The 15,700-nt window shown below is 37.5% G+C and overlaps 1 protein-coding gene across 3 annotated transcripts in view; it reads right to left on the bottom strand.

The window, feature by feature from the left end:
* The window catches only part of NSRP1 (nuclear speckle splicing regulatory protein 1), a 60,279-nt gene that overhangs the window by 27,424 nt on the left and 17,155 nt on the right, over nucleotides 1-15,700 (bottom strand). Inside the window, exon 3 of one of the 3 annotated variants that reach the window (XM_060647825.3) lies at nucleotides 4,643-4,709. The exons of the other annotated variants lie outside the window; for them this stretch is intronic. The gene's annotated coding sequence lies outside the window, so the exon portion shown is untranslated. The remainder of the gene's footprint in view (nucleotides 1-4,642; nucleotides 4,710-15,700) is intronic. 3 annotated transcript variants of the gene reach the window in all.

Here is a 15,700-nt window from a genome sequence, read left to right on the forward strand (position 1 = left end):
CTAGGTATTCATCCAAGAGAAATAAAAGTATATATCCATACAAAGACTCATACACAAATGTTCACAGCCATTTTACTTTTAACAGCCAAAAATGGGAAACAATCCAAATGATCAACAGGTGAACAGATAAGCTATCATGTATTTATAGAATAGAATATTACTCAGCAAGAAAAAAGAGTGGACTACTAAAACACACAGTGTGAATTAACCTCAAAGTAATTATGCTGAAAGAAGCCATCCACACCCCTCAACCACAGTACATAGTGCATGATTCCATTTAAATAAATTCCTCAAAATGAAAATTATAGTTACAGAAATCAGATCAGTAGTTGCCAGGGGCTGGAGAGGGGATGGGAAGGGGCAAGAAGGAGGAACTACAAAGGGACATGAGAAAATTCTGGGGTGTGATGGGTATGTTCATTACCTTTACTGCAGTGATAGTTTCATGATATTTACTTATACTTAGCAAACTGTACACTGTAAATAGGTGCATGTATATATCAATTTTACCTCAATAAAGCTTTTTAAAATGTTGATTTGTCTTAGAGAGAGAAAGAGAGAGAGTGCAAGCAGGGGAGGGGCAGAGAGAGAGGGAGACACATAATCTGAAACAGGCTCCAAGCTTTGAGCTGTCAACAGAGCCTGACGCAGGGCTTGAACTCACTCACAAACTGCAATATCATGACCCAAGCCAAAGTTGGAAATTTAACCAACTGAGCCACCCAGGCACCCCTCAAAAAAGCTGTTTTTAAAAAGTAAAATAACATCAGGCCATACACAAAAAAACTATAGACTATTTTTACCTGTGGTGCGTAGTTTTATGTTTATTTATCTTTCATGGTGGGTAATTTTAAATAAAAAATTAAATAATAGTAACAATTTTAATAAAATGAGCTGTGGTATTACAATTCAAAAATTTGGAAGAAGAGAGGATTTGAACCAGTGACAGGACTGAACAGTGTTTTAGAAAAGAACACCTCAATGAATTACCTCAGGAAGAACAGAAGAACATATTTAAAAATAAAGCCAAGAGCCAAAATATGTCAAACCAAGTACATACGAGGACAGGTACAGAGCAAATTCAAAGGCAGGAATCTAGTAGCAGAAGCAAATTATAATGCAACAGATGAACAGACTGACAGAGACAAGCTAAGGAACACGGTCCAAGTATACGAAGCAAATCATTCCTGGAATGCTTAAAAACACTAAGATATGAGACTGATTTTAAGAACAGAAAGCAGGGTGGCCCAAATCAGGTGGAGCTAGAGAGTGTGTAGCTAAAAATGGGTGATAGTCAAGTAGAGTGCAGAATGAACAAAAGCAGTGTAGCTGTGCACAAAAAATAGGAGCCCGCAAAAAAAAATTCTCCTCAAAGTAAGGATGGCTGCTCCATCTGGCTTTCACTCCTGGTTGCTCAAAGAGAAATGGCCCTAATCCCAACAAAACACCCTTAGTAGCTTCTGAAATTTTAACTTCTCTCAGAAGTGAAGATATTTTAGTTTTAACTTGAATTATATATAAATTCACTTTCATAAAGTATTAAAAAAAAAAAGCTGCTTGAAAGCAGAGATCTTATCTTATTCAAACTTTTATCAGTAACACCCAGTATTATGTCTTCTACACATCACATGCTTAAATGATACTTAAAAGTTTTGAACAAGAAAACCATCAAAAAAAAAAAAAAAATGTGCACTGAAATCTATATTATCCACCTACTTTTTTCAATTAAAAAAATTTTTAATATATATTTTAAGTTTATTTTGAGAGAGAATGCCACAAGGGAGGAAGAGTCAGAGAGAGAGAGAATCCCAAGCAGGATCTGCACTGTCAGTGCAGAACCCACGAACCGTGAGCTCATGACTTGAACCAAAGTTGGACGCTTAGCCGACTGAGCCACCCAGGTGCCCCTACATTATCCACTTTCTGAATTATCACTTAATATTCCTAAACCAGTTTCCTTTCATTGCTCAGGACATCTCTTTTTTCCTTTCCCACTGTCAAGAAAATATGTGATCCCTAAATGGAAAACAACCAGTAAAAGCTTAAATAATTGGAAATGATAATTAGAAAAATTTGTGGCAAAAAAAAAAACACAAAAAACTCATGTAATCAAAAGTCAAACATACATAATTTTTTAAATTAGTCATACTCAGCTTACAGTTCTTGGTAAGATACTAAGCCAAGCTCCCTCCTTTGAAGTTGTTCTACAAGTGAGAGACTGAAGATAAGAAAAAACCAAAAAAATAACAAAACAAACAAACAAAAAACTGAAAAATCCCTGGGAAACAAATGCTGGCTTATCGGGACAAAGGGAGGGAAAAGTAGCAACCCAGAGCTGAACAACTTTGGGGGATGGGGCTGGATGATGGGACAGCTTTTCAGAAATGTCTCTCTCCAGTCTCCTCAGGTAAAAAAAAGCAATTGCTCTGAGGTAATGTCAGGGTAGTACTCCAGTTTGCCTGGGGCAGCAGACCTGATCTCTGTTTGCTGAACAAACTTCCTTGGGAGCTTGGTCTTGATAAAGAGCAACTCTCTGATGGAGTTACTACCCTGAGGGATATAGTTACTAGGTAGATGATACAAACGGCAAGTCCAGACGAACACTGTAGGGCTCTCTGTCCTGAGGTTCTTCTTCCTTCCTCCTGACAACCTTACCACTCCTCTCAAACAATACCAGTTAACTTAATGTAGCTGAAAATCTCAATGGAAAATGTGTTCATGGAGAAGAAAAGAAAACAAAAAAATTCAAGCATTAAAGAAGTATAAGGACAATTAAAACCTTTTTAAAGATTAAAAACAAAATATAGGGGCACCTAGATGGCTCAGTCCATTAAGCAACTGACTTCAGCTCAGGTCATGATTTCTCAGCTTGTGGGTTAAAGCACGGCATCAGGCTCGCTGCTATCCCCCACTCATGCTCTCTCTTGCTCAAAATAAACATTAAAAAAGTACAAAAAATTGTACATACATTAAAAAAAAGTTAATGACCCAGACAGAATTTATTTTTTTAAATGTTTATTTATTTTTGAGGGGGGGAGAGAGAGAGAGAGAGAGAATGAATATGCAAGCAGGGGAGGGGCAGAGAGAGGGAGACACAGAATCCATAGCAGGCTCCAGGCTGAGCTGTCAGCACATAGCCTGACACAGGGCTCAACCTCAAAAACTGTGATATCATGACCTGAGGTGAAGTCAGATGCTTAACTGATGAGCCACCCAGGCACCCCAGAATATATATATTTTTTTAATTTTAGAGAGCGCAGGGGATGAGAGGATCCCAAGCAGGCCCCATGCCCAGCGTGGAGCCTGACACAGGGCTTGATCCCATGACTATGGGATCATGACCTGAGCTAAAATCAAGAGTTGGATGCTTAACTGACTGAGTCACCCAGGTGGCCCCAGAATATAAATTTTAAATGACCCTAATACATAGCCTCAGAAATGAGAGGATATGGGTAACATGAAGTATAAATAGTTTTTTAAAAAAGAAACAAGGGATGCCTGGGTGGCTCAGCCGGTTAACCATCTGACTTCAGTTCAGGTCATGATCTCTCTCACAAAATAAACATTTAAAAAGGAAGATTCTCTCCCTCTACCCCTCCCCCTCTTGCTCTTGCTCAAAAAATAAAAATAGATTTTAAAAAAGATGTATAAATTAAACAGGAATACATGAATGACCAAGAATTTTCTAGAATTAAAAAATGTTAAACTGACATTTATGTATAAGTAAAACATACAGACATACATAAATAACACTTTGATACATACAATGAAATATTAACAGAATCAAAGACAAAAAGAAAATTCTAAAAGCGCTTCTAACAAGGTAGAGTTCACTTATAGAGGAATAAGATCAAAATGACATCAGATATCTCATCAGCAACACAAAGTTGCTGTGTGGAATAATTTTTAAATGTTGATAGACTTTTGAACCAAAAAGTTTATATACAGATAAACTATCATCAAAAGTAAAGACCTCAGGCACACGAAGTCTTAGAAGATTTCCTGTATTAAAGGCCCTCTTTGAAAATACTCATTAAAGGAACTATTTCCAACAAGAATGATGTTGTGACATACATGAAAGTCAACAAATAATTTGGTAAAACTTATTATTTTTTTAAAAAAGGAACAGAACAGGGGCACCTGCCCCTCCCCCATGCTTTCTCTCTCAAAAATAAACATTTAAAGAAAAAAAAAAAAGTGAAATGTGTAACTTTCCAAACTATGAAAAGAAAATTCAATCTATTCAATGGGAAAAGGGGGAGGGGCAGAGACAGGGAGACACAGAATCTGAAACAAGTTCCAGGCTGTGAGCTGTCAGCACAGAGATGTGGGGCTCAAACTCATGAACTGTGAGATCATGACCTGAGCCAAAGTTGGCCCCTAACTGACTGAGCCACCCACGCGCCCAGCAGCATTATTCTTAATAACCAAAAAGTGGAAACAACGCAAATGCCCATCAACTGATGAATGGATAAACAAAATACAATAATATATATCCAACAACAAAATATTATTTGGCCACAGGAAGGAATGAAGTACTGACATGTGCTACAACACAGATAAACTCTGAAAGCATTATGTTATGTGAAAGAAGCCATGTTTTGTGACTATAAAAGGCCACATATTATATGACTCCACTTACTTGAAATGTTCAGAATAGGTAAACCCATTGAGTAGGAGACAGAAAGGCAATCAGTGATTTCCAGGATCTGGGGAAAGGGGCAACGGGGAGTGACTGCTAACAGACAAGTTTCTTTGGGGGTGACAAAAATATTCTAAAATTAGGTAATAATAATGACTGCACCCTGTGAATATATTAACAACCAGTGAACTTTATGGCATGTGAGTTTTATCGCAATAATGTTAGAAATACACATATATACACAAAGCAACAACTCTCACAAGTATAGGGACATCAACAATTTTAGATGGCAATTTTAACTTACTCTTCTCTGAAACTAATAGATCAATAGGAAAAGATTAATTACAGAAAATACAAGTAAGCTCAAACTAACAAATATATATAAAACCTACATACTGTGGAAAGTACACATGGTTTTCAAAGACACAAGAAGCATTTGCAAAAACCAACTATGTGCTGACCACAAAGTCAACAACTTCCCCTCCAAACAAACATTATATAATGTATGTTCTTTGGTCCTAACAAAAAAACTAAAAATCTGTATTAAAAACAAAACAAAACCCAGCAACAAACATTAAAAAACAAAACAAAACAAAACCTCCACCCATATGTCTAGAAACTCAAAAGCCATAGCTCTAAATCCTCAGGTTAACAAAGAAATTATAAAGGAAATTACAAAATAATTTTTTAAAAAGTACAAAAACACTAAATGACAGAATCTGTGAGACAGAATACTCAAAAAAATCAAATACATTTATATGCTTATATAAGAAAGATTAAAGTTCAAGTTGAAAAAGATCACAGAAGAACTCAAGTTGAAAAAGATCATAGAAGAACTAAAAAAAAAAAAACAAAAAAAAAAAAACACCACAGGAAACAAAGATATGGGCAGGAATCAAATAGAGTATAAATCAACAAAATGCAAAAGATGAATAAAATCAGGGGCGCCTGGGTGGCTCAGTCAGTTAACCATCTGACTTCAGCTCAGGTCATGATCTCGTGATTTGTGAGTTTGAGCTGTGTAAGGCTCTGTAATGACAGCTCAGAGCCTGGAGCCTACTTCAGATTCTGTGTCTCCCCCTCTCTCTGCCCCTCCCACGCTCATGCTCTGTCTGTCTCTCAATAATTAAACATTAAAAAAAAATTTTTAATTAAAAAAAATGAATAAAATCAAATGCCGGTTCTTTGAAAAGATTAATATGACAAACTTCTGGCAAGATTAATCAAGAAAAGTGAAAAGGGATGCAAGTGTGATAAATGAAAGATTTAAAAGTACTATTATGATATTACTATGTTTACACTGTCATATGAGATTATAATATTTATGTTAATAAATCTGAAAATCTAAGCAGAATGGATATACTTTCTTAAATGGTTAAAGAACCTGAATAGACCAATAACCACAAAGACATCCTCTCCCAAAGAGCTGTAATCCCTGACAGTTATACAAGCTGAATTCCCCCCAATTTTCAAGGAGCAAATAATCCCTATTTTCTACAATTTGTTACAGATAATAGAATACAAAGAGGGAAATATCTAACGTGTTTTATATGGCTAACATCATTCTGATTTCTAAACTAGACGGTAACAAGGAAAGAATAGATAGCTATTTTGTTTTCTTAGATTCTGTATTTGTCTATTTGGCATCCATCCACCACAAGGCCAATTACATTAACTATATTTTCTTATTTTCTGTATTCTTGATGCTCTGGCATTTGCAACCTGGCAGAGAAACTGTCTCTCCCAGGGTTGGCCATTTGTTGAGAGAGAGTGAAGGGTTCACCCAGGAATATATCTTTCACATGTAAATTAACCAACCTAGAACCCATACTCTGAATCATCTCCTTTATTTGGGTCTTATACTCCAGGAGGTACTATTTCTCAGTCCTAAGCACTAAGAGTCAGGTATCAGCAACCAGAGGTTCCTACCAGTCAATATTCTATGTTGTCATCAGTCAAAAAGAGTTGTGAAAAACTTTGTGAGATCTAGTTAAAACATATTTACTATAATTAATGACCGCTTCCAATTATTAACTTAATTTACCAATAAAAGGAAAACTACATTTTATTCCGTTTAGAAACACAAACTTATTGGTGTGCCTGGTTGGTTAAGCATCTGACTTCGGGTCAGGTCATAATCTCACAGTTCGTTAGAGCCCTGCATCGGGCTCTGTGTTGACAGCTGTTGCCTGGAGACAGCCTACTTTGGATTTTGCATCTCTCTCTCTCTCTCTGGCCCTCCCCCACTTGCACTCTGTCTCTCTCTCTCAAAAATAAAAACATTTTTAAAAACGAAAGAAAGAAAGAAAGAAAAGAGAAACTCAAGCTTATTTTCCAAAAGAACACCATTAACTATGTTGGAAATAACTAGCACACTTATAATCAACAAAGGTCTTGTAGTCCTCCCCACAGGGCAAATTTTAATGAAATACATTTGGCAATGTTTTTTTTTTTTTTTTTTTTCAAAAGACAAGCAACAGTTTGGCACCTAATATATAATCACAATGACCAAGTCAGGTGTGCAGCATCCCCAGTACAGACTTTATTAGAGTTCAGTTATACATACACAGTCTCTTGACACTGAAGATGTAGTTCTTACAGATAATGCCCAAAGGCAGGAAATGAATCTCCTCCCAAATGCTGCTTCTTATCTTTAAAGTAACCTCAAATTATTACTAAACTAATAAAGTAATTTTGTTCCAGAAAATGATCTGATCTATTTTATTTTCAGCTTTTGATAAATCCAAGAATGAGATGAGGGATTATTACTTTTTGTCTCACTATACACACTGAAACACAACAAGAAAATAAAGGAAAAAAAATTGTTAATAATTTTTTATAGTAAAGTTGGAATAGGCAGTATCAAAGGCTGTCAATAGATGAGGAAGATGTGTACAGTTTTGGAAAAATAAAAAGTTAATTTTGTTATTTAAAAGCAAATTTGGAAGTAAAGCTTTTACTGTCTTCTAATCAGAAACTGTCAGTTGTCGGTTTAAAAAAATGAGTGAAAAGAGTGCAGTAAGACTGTACACAATAAAAAAAAATAATTCAAAAATATAATTATGGTTATTATTGCCTTCTTTATGGAATTTTTCCAACATAATGGCCCTTAGCTAATGGCTACAACCCAACATGAAGATCAAGATTCTATTAAAAAGCCAAAAAAAAAAAAAAAAAAAAAAAAAGCCAGGCTACCAAAATTATGACTGTCAAACACAAAGTAGGATGGAGACAGAACAAGAAAATTTCAGATGACTAATGATTAATGATGATATAGTTACTGCACACAGACAACGCATTAGATTTATTGTAGCAATGTGGGCACTATATATTGCACTTCTACTCTCTGCCATGCAATGTACTAGGCATTTAATATTATAGTGATAAAGGTACAATTACACATCTACTCTATACCATATACTGTACTAGGCATTTAAGATATACTCTAAGCCTTAAAATAAACTTTTAGTAGGCAGTATTATAAAACAGGTTTGTTTGTTTTTAATGTGGAACTGAATCTCAGAGAGATTAAACAATTTGCCCAAGATCTTAAAGCTAGGAAAACAATGCAAAGCTTCTGGCGTAACATGGCAAATTAATACACGTTGCAGCCTCCTTTTCCTCCTAATCCAAACCTTCGAAATGACAGAAAAGAAATCCATAATCATGCTAGAAAACAAGAAGGGATACCTTCAACGGACTGGAAACTTGAAGAATATAAAAGGCAAGAAAGCAAACTGCTCAAAGAGACTGAATGCTAGAAAAGGTGGGAGTGGTTCCCAGGGTGCTACAAATTCTGAGATAAGGGATGAAAAGAGCAGGAAAAGACAGAAGACAGATTAACTCATTTTCTGGAAAAGGCAAATAACAGAGATTTCATTTCTGCCTTTAGTTGGAAAGTGAGAACACAGGAACTTGAGTTAGCCTGGTAAAATCTTAGAACACCAAGGATAAAGAGAAAAATCCTTAAAAACAACTGGTGAAGGAAGTTGGGAGTACAAATTACTTACAAAGAATTAGATTGATACCACACACCTCCATTTGGAAAGAGTGGATATAAAAGTAAAACAAAGTATATTTAAAAGTTCTGAAGGAAAGGGGGCACTGGGATGGCTCAGTCGGTTGAGCAGCCAGCTTGGTTTTGGCTTAGGTCATAACCTAACAGTTTGTGAATTTGAGCCCCATATTGGCTCCATGCTGATAGATAGTGTGGAGCCTGCTTGGGATTTTCTCTCTCTCCTTCTCTCTGCCCCTCCCCTTCTCTCTAAATAAATAAATAAATGATTTTTAAAAAATAAAAAAGTAAAAGTTCTGAAGGAAAATAATTTTGAACTTGGAATTCTATACAAAACCAAACTCTTTCAAATATGCCTACCTGGCTCAATCCATAAAACGTGTGACTCTTAATTCTCAGGGCTATAAATTTGAGCCCTATGTTGAGTGTAGAGATTACTTAAAAATAAAATCTTAAAAAAAAAGTTACAAGAAAATAACAAAGTAATAAAATATCATAAAATAGAAGACTAAAAAACTAAAAAATAGCAGATAATCAATAATCAAAAAAGCTGATTCTTGAAAAAGGTAGTAAATAATATAGGCAAACTTTTATGAGGTCTAAGAAAAAGGAGAGAAAGCAAACATCAGGAATAAAAAGCAGACAATTACAAATCCAGAAGAGATTTCAGAAGACATTTTAGCTACTACTGAAATTCTCTACAAATAGGATTTGAATCCTAAAAAAAAAAAAAAAAAAAAGATTACTTAAGAAAATTTAAATGGCCAACATTAGCTGAAAAAGTAGAAATGTGAACAGATTTAAAAAAAGAAGAAATCAAAATAGTGAAGGACAAAATGCAAATAAATTACTTTGCATTTTAACATATTTTAAAGGAAAATACTTTCCTTTTTTACTATTCTAGGGCAGAGGTTGTTAAATATTTTGGTTTCAGGACCTTTTTTTTTTTTTCTTAAGTTTATTTACTTATTTTGAGAGAGACAGAGACAGCACAAGCGGGGGAGGGGCAGAGAAAAAGGGAGAGAGAAACCCAAGCAGGCTCCATGCTGCCAGCGCAGAGCCCGATGTGGGGCTCGAACTCATGAAACGTGAGATCATGACCTGAACTGAAACCGAGTCAGACGCTCAACTGACTGAGCCACCCAGGCACTCCTCAGGACCTTTTTTAATACTTCTTAAAATTACTGAGGACCCAGGGGCACGTGGGTGGCTCAGTTGGTTAAGTGTCTGACTTTGGCTCAGGTCATGATCTCACAGTTTGTGGGTTCCAGCCCTGTGTCGGGCTCTGAACTCTACACTGACAATGTGGAGTCTGCTTGGTATTCTCTCTCTTTCTCCCTCTCTCTCTGCCCCTCCCTGACTTGTGCTTTCTCTCTCAAAATAAACTTAAAAAATAAAATAAAATTACTGAGGACCCAAAGAACTTTTGCTTTCATGTGTTATCCTATCAATACTGACCGCGTTATCTCTGTAACAGAATTGCTAGATTCTCAAATTTGCTGTATTCAATTTGTTGCAATTCACATGTAATGCAGCCTCTGGAAAACCCCACTGTACACTTCTGAGAAAAACGGTAAAAAAGCCAATGTCAAGGGAAGAGCCAAGATGGTGGAACAGCAGGGAAGTTTTTTGTGTGTCTGGTGTCCATGAAATACAGCCAGACCAACACTAAACCACCCTACACACCTAGAAAACTGACTGGAGGATTAACACAACAATCATACAACCTGAACCACAGAATTCAGCAGGTCCATGGTGCAGAGAAGTGAACTTGGGGAGTGAGAAGGTGCAGGAAGGGAGGTGCTTTTGCCAGCAGAGAGAGGATGGAGACGGGGGGTAGGGGAGAATACAGGGAAAAGCACCCCTCCCCAAAAGCAGCTAGAGAGAAAGTGGAAAATTGGAAACAGCTGCAGGGACTAAACTAAAAAGGGAGAAAGGATAAAGGAGACGGTTTAAATTCCATTAAGACTGTTAAGAAGGGGAGTGCAGTCTGCAACTCCGCAGCTCGATACCTGGCAGTGCTCTGGTGGGAAGGGCGAATCCCCAGGAACAGAGTGGGGTCCGGGAGGATCTTGGGCCACACGGGGAAAAGCGGTTCTACTGCTGGAAGGACATTTGGTAGAGACTGTTGAAGCCACCTGGTCCCAGCAGACCCCAGAAAACAGCCACATTCACTGGTGCTGGAACAAGGTCGTTAAGGGTGAAGCCTGGTGCCAGATGTGTGTTGTGATTTTCTATAATCCCTGAAAAGCTGCTGCCATGCTATCTCACCAACTTTTTCTGGGGCGGGCTGGCACCTGGCCATAGTCTCAGGGCACCGGCAGCAGCAGGGTCCAGCAAGCGTTCCTGTGTGCGCCGACATTCAGCCATTGCCAATTCAGCCATTGCTCAGTGAGACCCTCCCACAGAGGGGCAGAACAGGTCAAAGCTGCAGTCCTTCAGAAGTAAGGGGTTGGGGAAAACAGCCGCATCTGAGACAAAACTCGGGAGAGAGGTACTGCCTGGGGCCTGGTCACGGAGAGTGAAAAAGCAGGGAGTGGACGAAGGCTGAAGACAGAGGAGGGGTGCGCGACTGCTGATCCAGGAGAACAGACTGGGTAGCTGGGTGGCGCCATTTTCACTGCTCCCGCGCATGCACATACACACCTACCACGAGCCCAACCCTTCACCCCACTAGGCTAGCAGTGCCATCTAGTGGACAGCAGAGCCATTATGCTGAGCCCCACCCAACTGGGCCAACTTCGCTCTTCAAGAACACAAGTCTCACTGCCAGCTTAGTTTATGGACTCTAAAGCGCTACATAGACTGACTTCTAAGGGAAAACGAAGTATATTCAGTCCTACTTCAATCTGGTAGTAGGTTCATCTATTCAATTTTCTTTTTTTTTCCTCTTTTACACTTCTTTTTCTTGAATACAAAAAGAGAAAAAATTCATTTTTATTTTCAATTTTTATTAAAAATATTTTTATTTAATTTTTATTAATTTTTTACTTTTGTGTAAATTTTTTCAAGTTTTATTTTACTTTCATCATTTTATTTTAGTCTCCTTCAGTGTATTCACCTTTTCAAATTTTCAAACAATCTTTTTCCTTTTTTTTCGTTTTTCTTTTTCTTGAATGCAGAAAGAGAAAAACTTCATTTTCATTTTTAATTTCTATTAAAAATACTCTTTGATTTTTTACTATATTTTTTGCTTTGATGTGAATTTTTTCAAATTCTATTTTACTTCCATCATTTTATTTTAGTCTACTACAGTGTATTCATTTTTTCAAATTCTCAAACGATTTCCTTTTTTTTCTTTTCCCCCTCCTTTTTTTTCTCTAATCTGTCAAACCACATTCAACACCCAGACCAAAACACACCTAGGATTTGGCATCATTTATTTGATTTTTGTGTGTGTGTTTTAAATTTTTTAATTTTAATATTTTTTTGATTTTAATTTTTTTAATTTTAATTTTTCTGCCTCATTAATTCCTTTTCTCCCTTCAAAATGACAAAACGAGGGGCGCCTGGGTGGCGCAGTCGGTTAATGTCCGACTTCAGCCAGGTCACGATCTCGCGGTCTGTGAGTTCGGGCCCCGCGCCGGGCTCTGGGCTGATGGCTCGGAGCCTGGAGCCTGTTTCCAATTCTGTGTCTCCCTCTCTCTCTGCCCCTCCCCCGTTCATGCTCTGTCTCTCTCTGTCCCAAAAATAAATAAAAAAAAAAACGTTGAAAAAAAAATGACAAAACGAAGGAATTCACCCCAAAAGAAAGAGCACGATGAAATGACAGCCAGGGATTTAACCAACACAGATACAAGCAAGATGTCTGAACCAAAATTTAGAATCACGATATAGTAAGAATACTAGCTGGAGTCGAAAATAGATTAGAATCCCTTTCTGCAGAGATAAGAGAAGTAAAAAACAGCCAGAATGAAATTAAAAATGCTATAACTGAGCTGCAATCACGGATGGATGCAGCAGCGGCAAGGATGGATGAAGCAGAACAGAGAATCAGCAATATAGAGGACAAACATAGAGAATAGTGAAGCAGAAAAAAAGAGGGAGATGAAGGCAAAAGAGCACGATTTAAGAATTAGAGAAATCAGTGACTCATTAAAAGGAACAACATCAGAATCATAGGGGTCCCAGAAGAGGGAGAAATAGGGGTAAGAAGGGTTATGTGAGCAAATCATAGCAGAAAGCTTTCCCAACCTGGGGAAAGACACAGACATCAAAATCCAGAAAGCACAGAGGACGCCCATTAGATTCAACAAAAACCAACCATCAACAAGGCATATATCATAGTCAAATTCACAAAATACTCAGTCAAGGAGAGAATCAGGAAAGCAGCATGGGGGGGCGGGGGGGAAGTCCCTAACCTACAAGGAAGACAGATCAGGTTTGCAGCAGACCTATCCACAGAAACTTGGCAGGCCAGAAAGGAGTGGCAGGATATATTCAGTGTGCTGAATCAGAAAAATATGCAGCCAAGAATTCTTTATCCAGCAAAGCTGTCATTCCAAACAGAAGGAGAGATATAAAATATCCCAGACAAACAAAAATTAAAGGAGTTTGCGACCACTAAACCAGCCCTGGAAGAAATTTTAAGAGGGGGGGGGGGGGACCTCTCTGAGGGGAGAAAAGATGGTGGGGGAAATACATATATATATAAATACCAAAAGCAACAAAGATTAGAAAGGACAAGAGAACACCACCAGAAACTCCAACTCTACAAGCATCATAATGGCAATAAATTTATATCTTTCAGTACTCACTCTAAACGTCAATGAACTCAATGCTCCAATCAAAAGATATAGGGTAACAGAATGGGTAAGAAAGCAAGATTCATTTATATGCTGTTTACAAGAGACCCACTTTAAAACAAAAAGAAATTTTTTTTACATTTTATTTATTTTTGAGAGAGAAAGAGAGAGACAGAGCACGAGCGGGGGAGGGGCAGAGAGAGGGAGACACAGAATCCGAAGTAGGCTCCAGGCTCAGAGCTATCAGCACAGAGCCCAATGCAGGGCTCGAACCCACAAACCATGAGATCATGATCTGAGATGAAGTCAGCTGCTTAACAGACTGAGCCACCCAGGCGCCCCACAAGAGACCCACTTTAAACCTAAAGACACCTTCAGATTGAAAATAAGGGGATGGAGAACCATCTATCATGCCAATGGTCAATAAAAGAAAGCCGGAGTAGCCATACTTATATCAGACAATCTAGACTTTAAAATAAAGACTGTATCAAGAGATGCAGAAGGGCATTATATCATAATCAAGGGGTCTATCCTCCAAGAAGACCTAACAATTGTAAACATTTATGCACCAAATGTGGAAGCACCCCAATATATAAATCAATTAATCACAAACATAAAGAAATTCTTCGATGGTAATACCATAATAGTAGGAGACTTCAACACCACACTCACAGCAATGGACAGATCATCTAATCAAAAAATCAACAATGAAACAATGGCTTTGAATGACACACTGGACCAGATGGACTTAATAGATATATTCAGAACATTTCATCCTAAAGCAGCAGAATATACATTCTTCTCCAGTGCACATGGAACCTTCTCCAGAATAGACCAACACTGGGACACAAATCAGCCCTAAGTAAGTACAAAAAGATTGAGATCATACCATGCATACTTTCAGACCACAACGCTATGAAACTCGAAATCAACCACAAGAAAAAATTTGGAAAGGTAACAAATACTTGGAGACGGAAGAACATCCTACTAAAGAATGAATGGGCTAACCAAGAAGTTAAAGAAGAAATTAAAAAGTATATGGAAGTCAATGAAAATGATAACACCACAACCCAAAACCTCTGGGATTCAGCAAAGGCCATCATAAGAGGAAAGTATATAGCAATCCAGGCCTTCCTAAAGAAGGAAGAAAGATCTGATACACAACCTAATCTTATGCCTTAAGGAGCTGGAAAAAGAACAGCAAATAAAACCAAAAACTAGCAGAGGACAGGAATTAACAAAGATTAGAGCAGAAATTAATGCTATTGAAACCAAAAAAACCAGAACAGATCAATGAAACCAGGAGCTGGTTCTTTGAAAGAATTAACAAAATTGATAAACCACTAGCCAGTTTGATCAAGAAGAAAAAGGAAAGGACCCAAATAAATAAAATCAAGAATGAAAGAGGAGAGATCACAACTGACACAGCAGAAATAAAAACAACAATAAAACAAGAGTACAGGGCCAGATGGCTTTCCAGGGGAATTCTACAAAACATTTAAGGAAGAGTTAACACCGATTCTCTTGAAGCTGTTCCAAAAAATAGAAAAGGAAAGAAAACTTCCAAACCTTTCTATGAAGCCAGCATTACCTTGATTCCAAAACCAGACAAAGACCCCACTAAAAAGGAGAACTATAGACCAATTTCCTGATGAACATGGATGCAAAAATCCTCAACAAGATATTAGCCAGCCAGATCCAACAATACATTAAAAAAATTATTCACCACAACCAAATGGGATTTATACCTGGGATGCAGGGCTGGTTCAATATCCGTAAAACAATTAACGTGATTCATCACATCAATAAAAGAAAGGACAAGGACCATATGATCCTCTCAATAGATACAGAGAAAGCATTTGACAAAATACAGCATCCTTTCTTAATAAAAACCCTCAAGAAACTAGGGATAGAAGGGGCATATCTTGGGATTATAGAAGCCATATATGAACGACCAACACTAATATCATCCTCAATGGGGAAAAACTGAGAGCTTTCCCCCTAAGGTCAGGAACAAGATAGGGATGTCCACGGTCGCCACTGTTATTCAACATAGTATTGGAAGTCTTAGCCTCTGCAATCAGACAACACAAAGAAATAAAAGGCATCCAAATCGGCCAGGAGGAGGTAAACTTTCACTCTTTGCAGATGACATGATATTCTATATGGAAAACCCAAAAGATTCCACCAAAAAACTGCTAGAATTGATTCATGAAATCAGCAAAGTTGCAAGATACAAAATCAATGCACAGAAATCGGTTGCATTCCTATATACCAACAATGAAGTGACAGAAAGAG

This window comes from Panthera onca, chromosome E1 (assembly GCF_046562875.1).
Source record: "Panthera onca isolate mPanOnc1 chromosome E1, mPanOnc1 haplotype 2, whole genome shotgun sequence".
Taxonomy (NCBI): domain Eukaryota; kingdom Metazoa; phylum Chordata; class Mammalia; order Carnivora; family Felidae; genus Panthera; species Panthera onca.